This window comes from Camponotus vicinus, unplaced genomic scaffold (assembly GCF_025532165.1).
Source record: "Camponotus vicinus isolate PSW18456_S1 unplaced genomic scaffold, iyCamVici1.0 SCAF_3, whole genome shotgun sequence".
NCBI lineage: Eukaryota > Metazoa > Arthropoda > Insecta > Hymenoptera > Formicidae > Camponotus > Camponotus vicinus.
The window spans coordinates 17,104,126-17,123,132 of record NW_028141967.1 but is presented as its reverse complement, the minus strand read 5'-3'; the positions used below and the strand labels follow the sequence as shown (position 1 = coordinate 17,123,132).

Sequence of the window (19,007 nt, the reverse complement as noted above, 5' to 3'; positions counted from 1 at the left end):
ATATTTAACGTTGCATTAAAAAAATTAATTATTAATTAATTATTATATAAAAATTTTTTAAAAATTAATAAACATTAATTTAAAAATAATTATATTATATATCTGCAAGAGTTATAAGAAATATATTCTCGTAACATTTATTTATTTATAATACATTTATGTATACATTATTTATGTATACAAATTAAATAGATCATTCTGTTTAATCGTGTCTACTTATACCTTTTGTTTACACTATACACACACACACACACACACACACATAATATTTAGATTTATTTATTAGATAATTACTTAGATATAAAATATATAAATTATTATTACACACATACACACATACATGCATATATATATTCATAGCATATGTGTCATTTTTAAATTAATATTTAATTTAAAATTTAATAATTAACATTTAAAATTGATTAAACTTGGATTGGTATTGAGTAATATAACATAAAATTATAAAATAATTTTTAAACTTAATAAGTTTATAAAGAAATAAATAAATATAATAATATTAATATCCAATATAGATGAATTATTAATATCATAAGGGATGATACAAAATTGAGCATTAAGTTATTAATAAATTAGGAATTATTTTATTTTATTTTCTTGTAAGAATTATTTTACATTTACAATCACTAAATTCAAAATCATGGAATATATGTATATTTAATACTTTTTTGTTTATTATATAACTTAAAAAGTATTTTCTCTTTTTGCTTGCAAAGTTATTTACAAATTTGCGACAGAATATGCTGTAATAATAAAAGCAAACAGATTAATACTATAAATACATTTATACAAGAAAAATGTTTCTTTATTATTCTATAAAAGTAAAATTTAGCTGGATTCAAATTATTAGTTAAGTCAAGTTAAATCGATATTTTTTATCGAAATTTATAAAAATAGATTAAAACCTATTAATGTGGTAAAATATGTTAATTATTTAATCACTTGAGACCGAAGGATATGTTTATCATCACTTTATATTTTATCATCGGCGATAATAGAAATATATTATTATATATAATATTCACATCGCCATTTATTTCTACATTTACAAATAAAATGTAACACATGTCATAACTTTATGATATATTACAATAAAATGAAAGTATATATATATATATATATATATATATATATATATATATATATATATGTATGTATATATACTTTTTTCAATTGTCTCTAATACATATATACTTATATAATTATACAATCGCATATGTGTAGCGCGTAGAACAATATGTTACAGGAATACAATATATTCTAAATATCAATCCTTTAACTGTTATTTTGAGTTCACATCTTGAGACAAATATCAAATTTCTAATACATAAAATTAGAAATTTAAGTTATTGAGTTAAAGGATTAAAATATTCTTCCTTATATCTATATTTGTCCTTGCATTGCTATATTAAATAATTCATATCATAAATAGGCTAATTTACTAGTTATAACGTAGATATTTTTCAGCTGCGAGGCTAGATTTAATACTGATTATTACTAGTAAGCGAGGATTCGATACTGGAATTTTCATGTTTCCGCTGCGACCCAGATGTGAAGCGAAGAAACCTGCTCTTTTCATTCATTTGTTTTTCAACATTTCTCAGCTAATTTTTTAAAAATATTTATGATCATGATAGAATGATAAAAAATTTCTAGTCAGAGATAACTCTAGCTGGTTAAGCAGAGATAACTAGCTGAATAACTAGATTCTGAATTCATTGGAAAATTATTTTAAGATTTGATCTATATATATATATATATATATATATATATATATATATATATATATATATACCCAGCAGCCACCAAGTAACAGTTATATAATTGTTAGTTATAATTTCCCACTCAACAATATAATTGTTATTTAACACATAACAGTTATATAACATGTAACAGTTATATTGTTGAGTAGGAAATTATAACTAACAGTTATATAACTGTTACTTGGTGTTTGCTGGGTATGTATATTTAGGAAACACCCTATGTATTTTGACACACTGATGATTTAGAATTATCTAAGAAACTAAACTATGATTCAGAATTATTCAAGAAAGAATTAATAAACTAGATAACTATACTTTAATTAGGTAAAACTTTATTTAGTTTACCTCTCATTATTCTTTTATCAAGATGTGACGTGAATAGTGTAACACTTTCTTATGTATAAGAAACATTCTTGAATCTACATAGATAAATATATTTACAAATATAAACAAGTTTGAAATATATCACATAATAATTTTTGTTTAAATCAAAGAAATTTATTCTCGTAAAAGAAAAACAATATCAGTTTGTAAACTAGCTATTGGAAATCAAATATAATTAGCATAATTCAACTCGAGCAGTTTTCTCGCGCGAAGGGCGCTTATATTTAATATATAAAACAAATCACCTTAGATTGAGAGATTAAAGAATGCTGCATGAAATTAATTGAAGGTACAGAGGAAACTTAAAAGGTTAGAGGAGAGATATAAGAGCATAGATCGCAATAGAAACGTAAATGGGTAGCCTCGCAACCGTGCGTGCGACAATGAACAAATGACACGACACGAGCCCCATGGCTTGCCAGAGAAACATCGGTCTGCTCGCCATCGATCAAACAAATACCGAAGCATATTTGGCAAGAGGCTCCGCTTCGGAAGCCTCTCTGTGAGGACGTGCGCGTTCAGCTTGGCCGTGCTAGTCTTGAGCGATTTCATCGATGGACGGTTGCATTCGGAGGCGAGGATTGCATTATCATCGAGTGGCAATCGATGACATTAAAATTTTTTGCATTCATTTTTTGCATGATATTCCTAATTGTGAAGAGATGGCTTGATGACCATGATTTGTATCTCGATTAAAAATAAAATTATTTCACGAATACATTGCGTATTATCGATAAATACGAGCTAAATGAAAATTTTGTATTATATTTTATATTATTGATAAATACTAGTCAAATGAAATTTTGCATTATATATAAATAAAGCTATATATAACTAATTTACATATACGGATTCGAATGCCACAAGTCGATGATTCAACAGTTTTCTTTGTTTATATGGTTGAGATCTGTTCGAATGGGATTAAGCTTGATTTAGCAACTGAGTATGATTTTTATCAGAAGCAACAAGCTCCTTAATTGCGGTAGAAACGAAACTGAAGGCCCACATTGTGCTTTGTTTTTCGTCTGTTTTATGTTGCATTCATCAGTGGAAGCTATCACAGCCCAGATAGCCAAATGCAATGAGGTTGCTGTCATGTTGCCAATAATTGTTGAAGCAACTAATTTTAACAAACTAGAGACAAGGTGAGACAGCATTATGTCTGTTACGTTGAACTCACATGAATTCATGTACTAATAACAACAAATTAATTGCAACGTGTCAGCATATTGCTGACATGTTGTAGACAACGTAATATACCAATATTGCAGACCATTTGCTTCGTTAATTGATTGCATGTAGAAGCAGACATACAGCTGCATTCGTAACGCATTCTATTTTGATGTCAGCAAGTATACTGCAAATATATAATAATACATGCGATGCATTTGTTTGCTGAATATGTCATATCAAGCTTGGCTATCTGGGAGGTTATTCAATTGTTACAACTATTATTTTTAAGAATGCTATTATTATTCTTGTTGTGATTGCAATCGAACGAGTCATAGGTAGAAAAAAACAGCGATATAATTCTTGGATATGCATGAGCGTGAACAAAATTTTGAATCTTTTAGATTTCAATGATTGCCTATATAACTTGTATATAATTCGATAACGCATGTAATAAGATTTAAGAATTTAGTGGGTACGCTGTTCGCTTTTGATCACTGATTAGAAGTAGAATACTCATCCACACACAAGAATAATAACGACGGGGCCATGCAATTTCATGCAAGATGTTGCTGCACGGTTGTTTGAAAGTCGAATGCGTCAAAACTATCCCTTGTATAGATCATAATTAAACGTAAGTATATTTTTTATCTAAAATGGAAATAGTTATTTAAACAATTAAACTAAACTATTTTATAAAGCATTACATCACAAATATATATGTAAAAGATATTTTTATATGAAATTGATGAAAAGGAATATTTTTACTTAAGAGAAGAAATCAATTATATAATAGCATTTGAATATGATTTTTTCTTTTCTCCTTTTTTGTATGTTTTCTATTCTTCATCTTTGTTCAAAAATATATGATATGTACATATATGAGAGATACTCTATATTAATTTATACCATGTGCAAATATAAGATTCAGGTTTATGATTAAAGTCATCGTGATTAAAAATAAAATTTTTCTACGTTGACTTTTTATAATTCGTACAGCATTGCGAATGCTACAATCCATGCATTCAATTTCATTTTCGTCTATGATCCAATTTTTTTCTAGTTGCAACTTCATCATTGTATCGATTATGCTCGAGTGTGCGTCCGTTTTCAGAAGATTTAGAAAATTTTCATATTGTTAGAATTTTACTTTTTAAATTTCTAGACTTTTCAAGTTTCCAAATTTTAAATCCAACTTTTATATACCTGAAAAAATTCTTAAATTTTTAAAATTAAAACACGAAATTTTTCAAGATTTTTAAAGTTTCAAAGAGTTTTGAGTAGCGAATTGAAATTTTAATCTTTCTGAACTTTTCTATATGTTGACGTATTAAAAATTCCGAAAAACATGGGTATATATGTATATGTATATATATTTTGATAACTTCCGGAATTCAAAACGTCATTCTCGTTGTTTGTTCCGGCCGGTTCTGCGTCTGTCAGTGCTGTCTTGGATGTGCATGCTGTAATCATGCTATCTAAGTAGTTATTCTATAATACAAGTTCGCCTTTTCATCATAGATTCAATGCTTTCCCGTCATTTCGAGCATGAAAATTACTAGAATAACGAACGAGCAAAGTATCTATCACAAAGTTGCGCCGGTGAAAAATGAAAAGAATGAGAAAAGAGTGTATTGTATGATGAAGAGAGAAAGAGAAAAAAAGACGGTGTGAAGAATAGTGAGTGAGAGTTGTGATTGAGTGGAATCAAGGAAGTTCTTTGCTAAATTGATTAAATTTTCTTGACGAATGAGCACTGTTTTTCTTTATAATATCGTCGTTATCGTCATAATAATTATTTTTGGACGTATATTGTATGTGCGATACTAAGTTTACTAAATAGACAATTGCAAGAAATAACGCATGTATAAAGCAATAAACATAAACGCGAAGGTATAATTCGGAAAGATGTCTATTCAATTTATTTCTCTGTTTTGTTATATATATCACTAAAATTGTAATTATTTCGAAGAATTATATTCGCTTGTTTTTAAATATTTTAAATATTTTATTTAATATTTAATATTTAATATTTTTATACATTATTTGTATTATTGCATGAAAAAAATTACAATTTTGAATTCATAAAACCTTAATTCATTTATTTAATTTTATTTAAATCTTAAAAATTTTTTGAATATTCTCATGCATATATTTTTTTAAATTACACGAACATTGTCGTATTAGAATAAAAGAAACAACATAGTACAATTTCGTGAGAAAAAATCAGAGTATCCATATTGGTTTTTCGTTTTGTAATACTAAGGATAAATGATTAATTAATTATCTTTGTTCTCCCAGATGACGATTGAATAGATGAAACAATAATACCGAGAAAAGAATCTAATTTCAGTGAATATTGATGATTGGGTTTGAATTTCGGTTTTACTTATTGATTTATAAATGAGACGTTTCTCTTAATTCTAAAATTGAGAGGTATAATTAAAATTTATAACACATTATGATAATTAAGTATATAAAGCATAAAAAATGTTGTATTTAAATAAGAAAAAAATGCAAAGTTACACAATTTATGTAGATAAATAACTCGGAGTAATTTGTATGCTATATATCAGAAAATTGAAAATATTTTCTCTAATAGATTATTGTATTATCTCCGTTTTATATTACAAATATAGTTTAGATCCATCATTTAAACAGATTTAATTTTTAATATTCAATAGAGGTACATTTAATATTTAATATGAATATTCAATTTTATTCATATTTTAAACATTTATTTTATATACTCTATCTTTTTTTAATAAAGTTTTTTTCTCATAGCTTATGACGAATGCATTGCAAAGATCTTAGCCATGCTTGCTCAAAGAGCAACTAACAAAGAACTCGAACTCTTATCCAAATTGTCAGAGAAATCAATTGGAATATCGGGATGATTGCTACATAAGAAACGTTTAAATATTTCCTATGGTATCTAACAATAAGACCAATGATCGGAACGAACGATGCACACAAATTGTGCAATTCTTACAGTAGGAGAAAATTGAATTTTGTTTCTGTTATCATAATATTCATTATTACAATTATATACGATCAAGTTTCATAGAATGGAAATAATATAGCTCTTTTTCAGCTACTTTTTCAGATTATATTTCCTATAAATATAATGTAAAATTAATTTAATTATTTACTATAATGCATAATAAAATCTCTTATAAGAATAGATGAATAAATATTATTTTTGCAGAGATCTACTATCCATATATATATTTATAATTTCTTTGCAGCGTTCAATATGTATCAAGTTCATCTCAGGATTTAAATTCTCTGTTATGGATCTATTATCTATTAAATCTATGTAAGATATGTAATTTTGATAAAATATTTATATCATAGAAATATATATTTTATATTTCTACACGCGATTGTGTGTGGCTGGATCGATGACGCGCGTTTGAAAGAGACACAAAATTATAACTACAGTGACACGTCAACTATTTTTAACTTTTTTTCGGCTATTTCTTTCTTTTACATCTCGAAGGGTCTAGCTTTCAGGCTCGAAGCCTGCTCGATCGTTCGTTCCGACGAGTGTGTTGTTGACTCGCTAGAATCTCTACGAAGAATAAGGTTGGACGCCACTAGGTGGCTCGAATTAATTAGTGATATACAACGTATGATGATTGCAATGTTCTACAAAGCAAGCTGGAGGCTCCTAAGACGGCCGAGCGTAGAACAAGGATTGTCGACAGGATCAGCAGGAGTACGGGATTCGAGCGTGAGATCGGGGATACATGATTGCACTTATCCGCCTCACAGAAGCACATGTGACCAGTGCCGGTACCTTCCATCATGCACGTTCCATCCTTTACCATGAATAAGTTTATGTCTAATTCCGAGGTGCAGGTTCTCCTCACGCTCTCATTCGCTGTAAGCAGAAGAGAATGATAAGCGACAATTAAACTCCTACAGTTTCTTATAAAGTCATGATTCAACATAAACATATCTATATAATTTATAATATAATAAAAGCTATATCTTTAATATACCTTTGAAACTTATACTACTAATTATTCATTATAATATAAATTATTTATTATAATAAAATATATTATTTATTAATTATTAAAATTATGTAAAAATCATCAGATTCTTTTGATTAAATTTTTAAATCTAGTCAATAAAAATTTAATCTAAAACCTAGAATAATATAGAAATTTGTATATTTTCTAGAATAATTTTTTATAGCAAAGTTAAATATTCACATGCATTCACGTTGCGGGCCATTTTCACGCAGCATCCGTTACAGCTCATCACGGGTAGTTGTTCACTGGGTCGTATAGTGTCGTTGAAAGGACCCTTGCATCTGGGATCCGATCTTGAGTCGCACTCGTAACAGATAAGGGATCGACCTGCAAATAGAGACATTTTCAAAATCACGTATCGCCTTTATCGCACCCCTGGCAAAAATGAGACGTTTGTTTGGCGTTTACATGAACGTTTGTGGAAGTTCGTCGAGAGTTTAAAAACGATTAGTAAAGAGTTTGTAGAACAAAAATTGCAACACTGCAGCGTTTAAAAGACGTTTGTACGTTATAGCGTAAACATAAACGTTTGAAAAGTCTGAGTAAACTCTGTACACGAAGATGTATCAACGTTTACTGAACGTACTCTGAAAAATGTTACCTCAGCATTGCAAAACTTTCATGTAACATTATATAAAGAGTTTGTAGAACAAAAATTGCAACACTGCAGCGTTTGATAAGCATTCAAAACCCAACAGCGTTATGTAAGTGCTCTTACAAAGTTTGAAAAGCATATAAACTCTCAGAAAACCCTCACTCAACGGTTGTTAACGCTTTATAAAGTTTCTTATTTTCGCCAGGGACTCGGAAAAGAATGTACACGAAGTCAAAGTTTAATGATTCATTTATGTGATTAACCACAACTTTTTGTAACAATGCTCATTTTCTTTACATTTTTATAGATATTTTGACTCTATAATAGTATTTAGTGTCGTTTTTTATTATTATATTTATTACAAATATATTTGTAAAATGAAATACATATTAATAATAGGCACGATATAATGAACAAATTTATAGCAAATTTTAATCTTAACACTCACGTTTAGCACTAAACAAGTAGTTATAATAGATTAAAAAGAAATTAAAAAAAATGATTTTAGTTAATAAATTAAATCAATATGTGAGATTAAAAATTATTATAATAGATTAAGAATTTAGGTAAATTATTTAATCTGGACTTGTTATCTAGTCGTGCTGATGGAGATATCTAGAAATATCAGATTTTTACTCCGCGAACACATCACTTTCCAAGTGCACATCTCATGTAAGATTTTTGCATTGATGGACGTTCGCGCGCGCATGAGTTCTAAAAAATAAATATGAGGCAACGTTCGGTTTTCATGGCACAAAAAGAAACGCGAGTATTGACGTAGCTATGCGCTGGATGAAACTGGACGAGAATAGGATTAAATTATCGATTTGATAATTGTGATTTTATTTATGGTTTACCGAAAATAGAATTCAACACATCTTATTGTTATAGCCTGTCAAGAGATAGATTTTTAGTAATAAATGAATTTTGTGCGTTCCTCGTCCAGTTCAGGGCGGAAACGAACTCGGCCGATTAATTTCCGGCGGAGAATGTTTCTTCCCCGAGGATATCCTGAAAGTAAATACTTTGAAAGTCTTTGGCCGCAACACATTAAGCTTCATCGAGAGCCTAACGGAATTCGACGACACGATACAAGCACACCTAGGAGAGTAAGCTGGCTTAACAACTCACTCTGGCAATCTGCACGACAGACGTTGGCAACCGCGAGTAAAATTGCCGCTGAAAACGAAAGATCGGTTATTGCATTTAGGCAATGTGCGTTGGCACGCAGATTACTAGTTTAATTAATTCGATGTATATGTGTATATATAAATCTGATAACACAAGCGACAGTATTAGCGCTATTATACAGCCGGGCTACAGTGGCTGCGACTATCACTACAATCGCTACTGCTTCTATTCAGCCCTAATGTATATGTAATGATGTTGGGAACCGCTGATAGTTGCGCTATCTAATAATGCTATTACTTGATTGAGGAATTGTGCGGCAGACATGTCCAGATTTGCTAAATATATTCGAAGCTTGCTAGACTTTTTATCCTTATAGAACACACTTATGAGTAAATATATAAAAATTTCTGTCCGGTGCTTGATGGCCGAGAATATGGAGGATATAAAATATGGCATATATGGATATGAAGTATGACATATATATGATGTATACAATATAGGAATGTAAATTGAATAACACAAAGCATACCATATAGAACAAAGAATACCATACAAAGCATACCATATAGAACAAAGAATAGAATAATATAAATGATGCGTTATATGTATTGTACTGTATTCTAAGGATTAAATTCGATTGTATTTTTGGCTGATCAATACATTTTATTTTATATACTTATAGAATAATCTTAAAAAATTAGATTGAAATAATAAGAGATAGAGATTTCACATATAATATATATAATGAAGAGGTATATCTCAATACATTTTATATATACATTATATATATATATTTTATATATATATATATTTTAGTTTTATATATATATATATATATATATATATATATATATATATTTAGAACGATACGTAAATAGTAATTAAACTTTCGGATTCTATATTTTTTACATACTTTTAATACGCATATACATTAGGTACAACAGAGCAAACTATTAAAAATTTCTGTGGGATATATGTATAAGAATTTTTTAAATTAATGGGAAAGATTACATTTCATTTGCTGTCTAATATAGAACATAAAGTGTGGTTTATAAATGTGGTTTATAGCAAAATATTGTAAAAAGATGAGTGAATTGGATCGATATTCTTACCCTGGCAACTTTCGATAACTATTATCAAATCCGGCTGGTATATTGAAATGACAAATCTGATATAATTAAAGTGACAGATCTGACATAATTTGTGGGAAATATAAAGATTTTTCGTATATGGAAAGTTTCTTGGAGATGGAATAAAAAATGTTACAGATGTCCGGAATACATAAGTATAAAAATAAAAATAAAATTAGAAATATCAAAATATATACTTGCAAAATATATTTATTACGTTATTATATATTATAATATATATTTTGCAGGTTATTTTCATAGGAATGAAATAATTCATTTGAATGGAATAAGATATTCAGTCAAAAGTATTTGTATTAATAAATAGAAAAATTTGGAGATGCCTGACAGACACACTTTTCAGAACATAAATCGCCGCATTTGATTAAATCTAAAGAATTCGTATTTTCAATATAAAGTTTGTAAAAAATTATAAATTTTAACATCTATTTTTTTAACATAATTATTTTCAACGAATTAAGAAACAATATAATATTAATATATATCCATCTTTTATATTCAGTCCTTTAGATTATTTTCAAGCGGATTTTTCTCATGGATGTACGTACCATGTACCTAGCAGCACGGAGGCAGGGACTATACGCGTGTTGATTAATCGAATACATAATAATATTTATGATCTAGACTCGTAATAAGATTTATAACAATTGTAAATAAGAATTATACTAATTTATTAAGTTAAACTTTTCCAAAATTAACGACGTCTTGATGTATAATCAAACAAGATTATTTGTATTTTCTTAATTTAAAATTTGCATCTAAAGAAAAATATACCCTATACTTTAATATATGGTTTGACATTTGCTTATGATATTTTTGTCTTAAAAATTCCAAGCAATAAAATTATTTAGTTGTTCTTCAATTTTAAACTACAGAAATTAGACATTAAATATATATTTGAATATTTGCGCAAATGAGAGGCTTATTTTAATGCTATTTTCCTGAGAGAGATATGTAGAAAAATGTTTGTCGGTATTAGATGAAAAGGTCATGGAGGACACACTTACCTACTATTAAGTGATTTGTCCACATCCTGACGGCGAATATTCTTATAGCTCGTCTAGCTTTGTGTCATATTGAGACTTTTTCAAGTATCGAACGGTGCTTGATGAGCTGATTCGGCCGTTTATTTTAAACAATCTTGCTGAAAAATTACGTAAATCAATCTTATAAAATATAAATAAGAAAATTTAGATTTTTAAAACAGATCTCTAAAAATTTGTAGATCTAGGTTAGTGTTAGAGAGAGAATATCATTTATAATATAAATACTTTTATTATAAATTTTTTATTGATTTTAATGTAAGCTTTTGAGATAGTAATAATTGTGAAATTGTAATTAGAATAAATATGTAAATTATTGTTATTCGACTTATTTATTAGAATATTTTGTTCATGTGACATTTTTTGCAAAAGATAAAGATTAAAAGATAAAGATAATAAAAAATGTTTTTCTTTATTGTTACTAACAATAAGTGTAATTTAATTTAATAAATATGTTTCGTATATATATTAAAATAATGAATTATTATATGTATTGCATGTATGTATGTGTTATATATGTTTAATAAAGAAAAATCGATGAAACTTTTTTTAAAACAACATTTTAAATTAATTAATGTTTTATTATTATGTGTGTCTTTTTTGCGTTTTTTGTTTTGAATGTTTATGCGCGCATATTTGAGAACTGTCATAATTAAGTTTTTAAGGCAATTAGTTGAATGAGATAAACGTAATAAATTATTTAAATAGTCACAAGGGAAATAATCATTCAGCAATATGGAATTTTGTGATAATTCTGTAGATAATGGTAGATTAATTTTAGACAATAATGAATTAAATATTATGTTAAACATATTTAAATACTTTTACACTTAAACTATAGTATCAATTATGATACATTACATATCAAACAAATGTATTATTTGTTAAATGAACTATTAATTTTATGCCATCAAATATTTTAATCGTACTCTCTAAAAGTGAATCAGTGTATTATCACTGTAATCAGTGCTGTACTTATAACTGCTTGTAATCAGTGAGTATTTACTGTTTTTCAGTGATAATACACTGAAAAACAGTAAATACTCACTGATTACAAGCAGTTATAAGTACAGCACTGATTACTTGTAATCAGTGAGTATTTACTGTTTTTCAGTGATAATACACTGAAAAACAGTAAATACTCACTGATTACAAGCAGTTATAAGTACAGCACTGATTACAGTGATAATACACTGATTCACTTTTAGAGAGTAAACTTGTAAACATTATCACTCAGTAAAAACTATGTGAATAAAAAAAGAATTGATAAAAATTAAATCAAATAATATAATTCTTTCATAAAAATTAATAAATGTTTTAGACTTAATTTTTTTCTGTACCATATTAAATTTTTCTTATTTATTTCTTTATATTCTGCAATAAAAGTTTTAAAAATTACTTATTTAATCACTTCAAAACATACAGATTTTATAGTTATGAAGTGTCATATATAACTCTTTTTAAATATTCATATTATCATATGCAACGTTATCTTTTATTGTTTTATGTTAATAATAATAGGTAAAAAAATGTTAAATTAACTATATTTAGCGAAACATATAATTAAGTTATTCAAAATTAGAATATTGTATTGTAATCGTAAACTTTCGCGATTTCAGGCTATAAAGCAGATTTTTTAATGCATTATAGATTTAAATTTGCACATACTTTTTCTTTTTTACACTAAATCCAGAAGTTTTAATTTTCTTGCAAACACTGGTATTCTTTTCTTAGAAGATGCCTAACACAAAGTCTATTTTCGCCTACTAGTTACTGTCATCCTTCGCAAGCTTGGATTGTTTTGATTTTCGATTGTCGATTTTGTAAGGATATCGAGCACCTTTCTCTTCAAGCTAAGACACAGCACATTTATCGACGAGTTACATCACCGGTGCATGGTGACGGCGAAATGAGCCTAACCAGGGCACGATGCAGCATGATGCAGTTTCGTGAGATGCCATGGTGCGACTACGCAGCCGCGATTATACCAAGGTACGTAGATGTTTTTAGGAAACTGACAAGCGTACGAGTCGACGCTCCGATTCAAGTAGATTCGATCAATATAACGTTAGTCCATGCCACGTGCTATCGCTAACTATATCAACGAAGCTGCTGTTCTTCGACAAAATATGCATAGTAGCACAATATGTGAGATTTGAAATAAACTGTAACTATATTTATTAGAGATGTGTTAATATGTGTGTAAAATGTATATTCGATAATGCGAATTTCGAATATATTCTAATTAAATAAAATTACAGAAATAAGAAAATATATATATCTACTCGTAATGTCCATGTTTTTCATAATTAATATTCGTATATTTATAAATCGATGTATCATTTCGTGTTTGTCATTTTAGCCGGACATCGTTATATTCGTGAAATAAATCATAAATATCAGGCAAACAATTTTTATTGAATTCTCATATGAATCTCATTCGTATAAGATATACTTAAGTTACTAATTTTTATTTTTATATATGTTGAATACTCTTTATACATATGAAAATATATTGAATAAATAATATTGTGGACATATGTCTTTTAAGGATACGTTTGCACTTTTGGCTCTTCCTTCCAAATTATCATTAATAAAAGAAAATAAATACACCGAGCCATATGAATCAATATCTTAAATGAGCGAGTCTGATAATGGTATATGCTATTATAAGTAATAAAAATAAAGTGTGATACATTGCAAAATCCATATTATGAGTACTACATATAAATTCTTTGCTCATAATAATTAGATGAAATCTAACAATTTCAAAACATGTGAGAAGCCAAGTTAAGCAATTTAAGTTAAGCAATGGTAAACCAATACTGAACGCACTAGTCCGATACTGAAAACAATATATCCGATATATCGATATTGAAAACAATGATGATAACATGATAATCATCCCTTCGGCCAATGTAGGCTTTCCCAGAAATGAAACTACAGCTGCTATCGACTCTATACAGATAATTTAGAACTTGTTCGAGAGAGAAAGGGAAGGGAAGTGAGAAAAATGCAATAAGGAATTCTGTAATAAATGTGATTATTAGTATACATGTCCAATTTAAATTTTGTAATTTATTGGGTATTACAATTCTTCATACATTAAAAGGCATATTCATTAGCATTTGAAGCCATTTTTTGCGTTTGCAATTTAATAATTTGAGATTATTTTTACAATATTATTAGCTGATATCAAGTGGAATTAGTAATAAGAATAATTACATTTCTTGCTAAGTAAGTTTTAGAAATAATAGAATAATTCATGATTAATTAGAAGAAATAAATCTTGAAATAATTAAAAGATCTTAAAAAACACGTGTATGTTTTACAATTTTGGATGGAATGTTTCTATGTCAGAAAGAAAAGTTAAAGATTTGATAAATAGATGCATACATATTAATTTTGTAAAAATTATTAATTAATCAAAAATGTAATTGAAAGAAATTGTTGTTTATTAAAATAACTAAATCTATAAAGTGCTAATTGTAGTGATCAAAATGATGTAGAATGCAATATTTGTAAAACGTATGAAATTAAATAAATGCATAATATGACATAATACTTAGTTGTATATTGATTGTTATCCGCAGTCTTTAATTCTTTGTAAGATCCTAAAAATATTAAAATATATAAATAGTATATATTTTATATATGCTACTTTATTTTATATGTTTTATATATAGTATATATTTCGTAGATATGTACCTGTCTAAAAGTTTCTACAAAAAATATTTATAATTAACGTTACATTTAAAAAATATATATATGTTATTTATAAATTAATTAAATATCGATTAAATCTGGATTAGCAATTGAGTAATATAATTAATAATATAACATAAGTAATATAACATAAACAATACAATATTATGAAATAATTTCGAATAGTTGATAGAGAGACAAATAAATATAATAATATTCGATGTAAATGTATTGTTAATATTTGGAATTGAGAGTAAATTTCTTTAATTTTATAATATCTACAGCAATTTAATATAACATTTCTATTAAACTCTGCAAGAAGTATAATGTTATAATTTTTTCGAACTACTTGCCATACAAGTGATGATACAAAATTGAGTACAAAATTAAGTTATTAATAAATTACCTTTCATTAAAAAATTATTTTATATTTACAATCATTAAATTTAAAATTATAGAAGATATATTTAACTCTTTTTCGTCAATTTATTATCTAACTTAAAAAATACTTCCTCTTTTACTTGCAAATTTATTTTTTACAAATTTGCGATAGAATATGCCGTAATAACAAAAGCAAAGAGATTAATACTATAAATACATTTAAATAAAGAAAATTTTTTTGTTATACTATGAAAAATAAGATTTAGTTGGATTCAATTAATAGGAGTTAAATCAATATTTTTCATGGAAATTCACAAAAAAATAGATTAAAGACTATTGATGTGGTAAAATATGTTAATTATTTAACGATTTAAAATCGAAAAACATGTTTATCGCAATTTTACATTTTATCAATATCGGCGATAACAGAATTATATATAAATATACATAATATTCATATCGTCTCCCTTATTTTTACATTTGCAAATAAGATGTAACACATGTTACATAACTTTATAATATATTATAATAAAGTACTTGTTTCAATTATCTCTTATACATATATATACTTATACTATTATACCATCACACAAATGTATCGTATAGAAGTACAACATATTATAGGAATATTATTCCAAAAATTAATCCTTTAACCGTTATTTTGAATTAATTTCTTGATTTATGTAACATTGTATTTTTTCAATTTATAAAAAAATTAAATATATTTCTAATCATATTTATAACAAAAATTAGAGATTTAAATTATTGTGGGTTAAAGGATTAAAAAATATACTTATATCTCTATATTATAATATTTCTTATATCTCTATATTTGTTCTTGCGTGTCGTTGCTTATGTAAATAATCCATACTGCAAATAGATTAATTTATTAGTTTATATACGTGGATAGTTTTCAGCTGCGAGGCCAAGTTTAATACTGATTATTATTAGTAAGCGAAAATTTGATCGAAATTTGTGAAACGAGATAGTGTTCTTTTTATTTGTTTGTTTTTCAACACTTATCAGTTTTTCAAATTTTTTAAACATATTTATAATTATGATAAAATGACAAAAAAATGCTAATCAGAGATAACTAGCTGGATTTTGAATTAGAAAATTATTTTAAAATTTGATGTACATATATATGGATTTTTAGAAAGTCTCATGTATGTTTTGATAAGACTATTATAATTATTCAAGAAAGAATTAGTAAACTAAATGACAATATTTTAATTAAGTAAAGCTCCGCATAGCTCTCATTATTCTTTTATAAATTATAATCGTATAATCTTTAATTTTGCGATAAGATGTATATAAATAGTGATATTTATATTATGTGTAAGAAACATTCTTATCAATACATAAATAAATATATTTATAGATATAAATAAGTTTGAATTATTATGTAACAATTTTTGGTTAAATCAAAAAAACCCATTTTCATAAGAAAAGAACAATATTAATTTGTGAGATAGCTATTGAAAATCAAATATAATTAGCATAATTCAACTCGAGCAGTTTTCTCGCGCAAAGGGCGCTTATATCTAACATATAAAACAAATCGCCTTAGATTGAGAGATTAAAGAATGCTGGATGAAATTAATTGAAGGTACAGAGGAAACCTAAAAATGGTTAGAGGAGAGATATAAGAGCATAAATCGCGATACAAATGTAAATGGGTAGCCTCGCAGCCGCGCGTGCGACAATGAACAAATGACGCGACACGAGCCGCATGGCTTGCCAGAGTAACATCGGTCTGCTTGCCATAGGTCAAGCAAGCACCGAAACTTATTTGGCAAGAGGCTCCGCTTCGAAAGCCTCTCTGTGAGGACATGCGCGTTCAGCTTGGCCTTGCCAGTTTCGAGCGATTTTGTCGATCAACCGTTGCATTCGGCAGAGGCGACGATTACACCATCATCAAGTAGGAATTGGTGATATTTAAATAAATTGATATTGAAATAAATGATATTTAAATAATTTTTTGCACTCACTTTTGCATAATATTTTTAACTATGAAGAGATGACTTGTCATGACTGTGACTTGCATCCCGTTTAAAAATAAAATTATTACAATATTAAAAGAAATTTTGTATAATATTATATATATTATATATAAATAAAGTTTATATAATCAATGTATATTAGATTCAAATGCCATGAGTCGATGATTCAACAGTTTTCTTTGCAGAATAGTTGAGATCTAGTCGAATGAGATTAAATTCGATTTAGCAATTGAATATGATTTTTATCAGAAGCGACACGCTCCTTAATTGCGGCATAAACGAAGCTGAAGGCCCACATTGTGCTTTGCTTTTTGTCTGTTTTGCGTTGCATTCGTCGGAGTGGAAGGTATCGTAGGTTAATTAGTTGTTATAATTGTTATTCTTGTGAATGCTGTTTTTGTTCTTGTTGTTATTGCATTCAGAGTCATAGATAGAAAGAAACAGCAGTATGTTTCTTTTGGATTTGCATGAGCGTGAAAAGAATTTTAAATCTTTTAGATTTTATTGATCGCCTATATAACTCGTATAAAATTTGATAATGCACATGTAATAAGATTAAGAATTTAATGCATAAATGCTGTTTGCTTTCGACCATTGACTGTGAAAGTGGAACATACTCGTTCACACGCAAAAATAATAATGGAATCATGCAATCTCATGCAAGATGTTGCTGTGCGGTTATTTGAAAGTCGAACGCGCCAAAATTGTTCCCTGCACTCTAGATAATAGTTAAATAGTTAATTATATATGTATATTTTTTATCTAAAGTAGTAATGAAAACAGTTATTTAAACAATTAAGTTATTTTATAAAGCATTACATCCTACAAATATATTTAAATGACATTTTTATATGAAATTGAGAAAGAAGAATATCTTTACCTAAAAGAGAAGAAATCAATTGTATAATGTGAATTTGAGTAATTTTTCCCTTTTTCTTTTTCTCTTTTTTTTTATATGTAGCTATCTATTCTCGATCTTTTCCCAAAAATATATGATTACATACACATACACATGAAACCTTCTGTATTAATTTTTACTATGTGCAAATCTAATAGATTCAGGTTTATGATTAAAGTTATCACGATTAAAAATAAAATTTTTCTGCGCTGACTTTCCATAATTCGTACAGCCTTGTGAATGCTACAATTCATGCACTTAACTTCATTTTCGTCTATAACATGATATTTCTTCTAATTGTAATTTCATCTATATCTGTAATTATATTGAGTTATATTCTTGAGTGTACGCCCGTTTTCAGAAGATTTAAAAAAATTTTATATTGTTAGAATTTTGCTTTCATTTTTGAAATTTCTAGACTCTTTAAGTAGTCAAAGTTTTAAATCCAACTCTTATATTCTTGATACAATTCTTAAATTTTTAGAATTAAAACTCGAAATTTTATGATTTGAATAGCGGTGTTGAAATTTTAACCTTTCTGAACTTTATAATTTATATTTTTATATGTTGATGAATTAGAAATTGTTTAAGATTTTTTAGACAGAACATTTTTTTAGGAGACTTAGTCCTGTTTCAAAAAACGTGCGCATATATATATTTTGATAATTTCAAATTCAAAAATGTCATCCTCGCTGCTCGTCTCGGCCGGTTCTTTCTGCATCTGT

General features: G+C 27.2%; 1 long non-coding RNA gene and 1 pseudogene across 2 annotated transcripts; one reads left to right on the top strand and one right to left on the bottom strand.

The window, feature by feature from the left end:
• Positions 1-1,882: 1,882 nt before the first annotated feature.
• On the bottom strand, positions 1,883-13,250 carry LOC145968053 (UPAR/Ly6 domain-containing protein qvr-like; annotated as a pseudogene). The gene is made up of 5 exons (XR_014437656.1): positions 12,964-13,250; positions 11,260-11,396; positions 9,105-9,152; positions 7,559-7,705; positions 1,883-7,221 (listed from the first exon to the last, which is right to left on the bottom strand). The product of XR_014437656.1 is annotated as a UPAR/Ly6 domain-containing protein qvr-like (transcript).
• LOC145968056 (uncharacterized) lies at positions 10,108-10,801 on the top strand. Its single transcript, XR_014437657.1, has 3 exons — positions 10,108-10,389; positions 10,483-10,649; positions 10,755-10,801. It is a non-coding gene; the product is annotated as an uncharacterized LOC145968056 (long non-coding RNA).
• Positions 13,251-19,007: the final 5,757 nt, after the last annotated feature.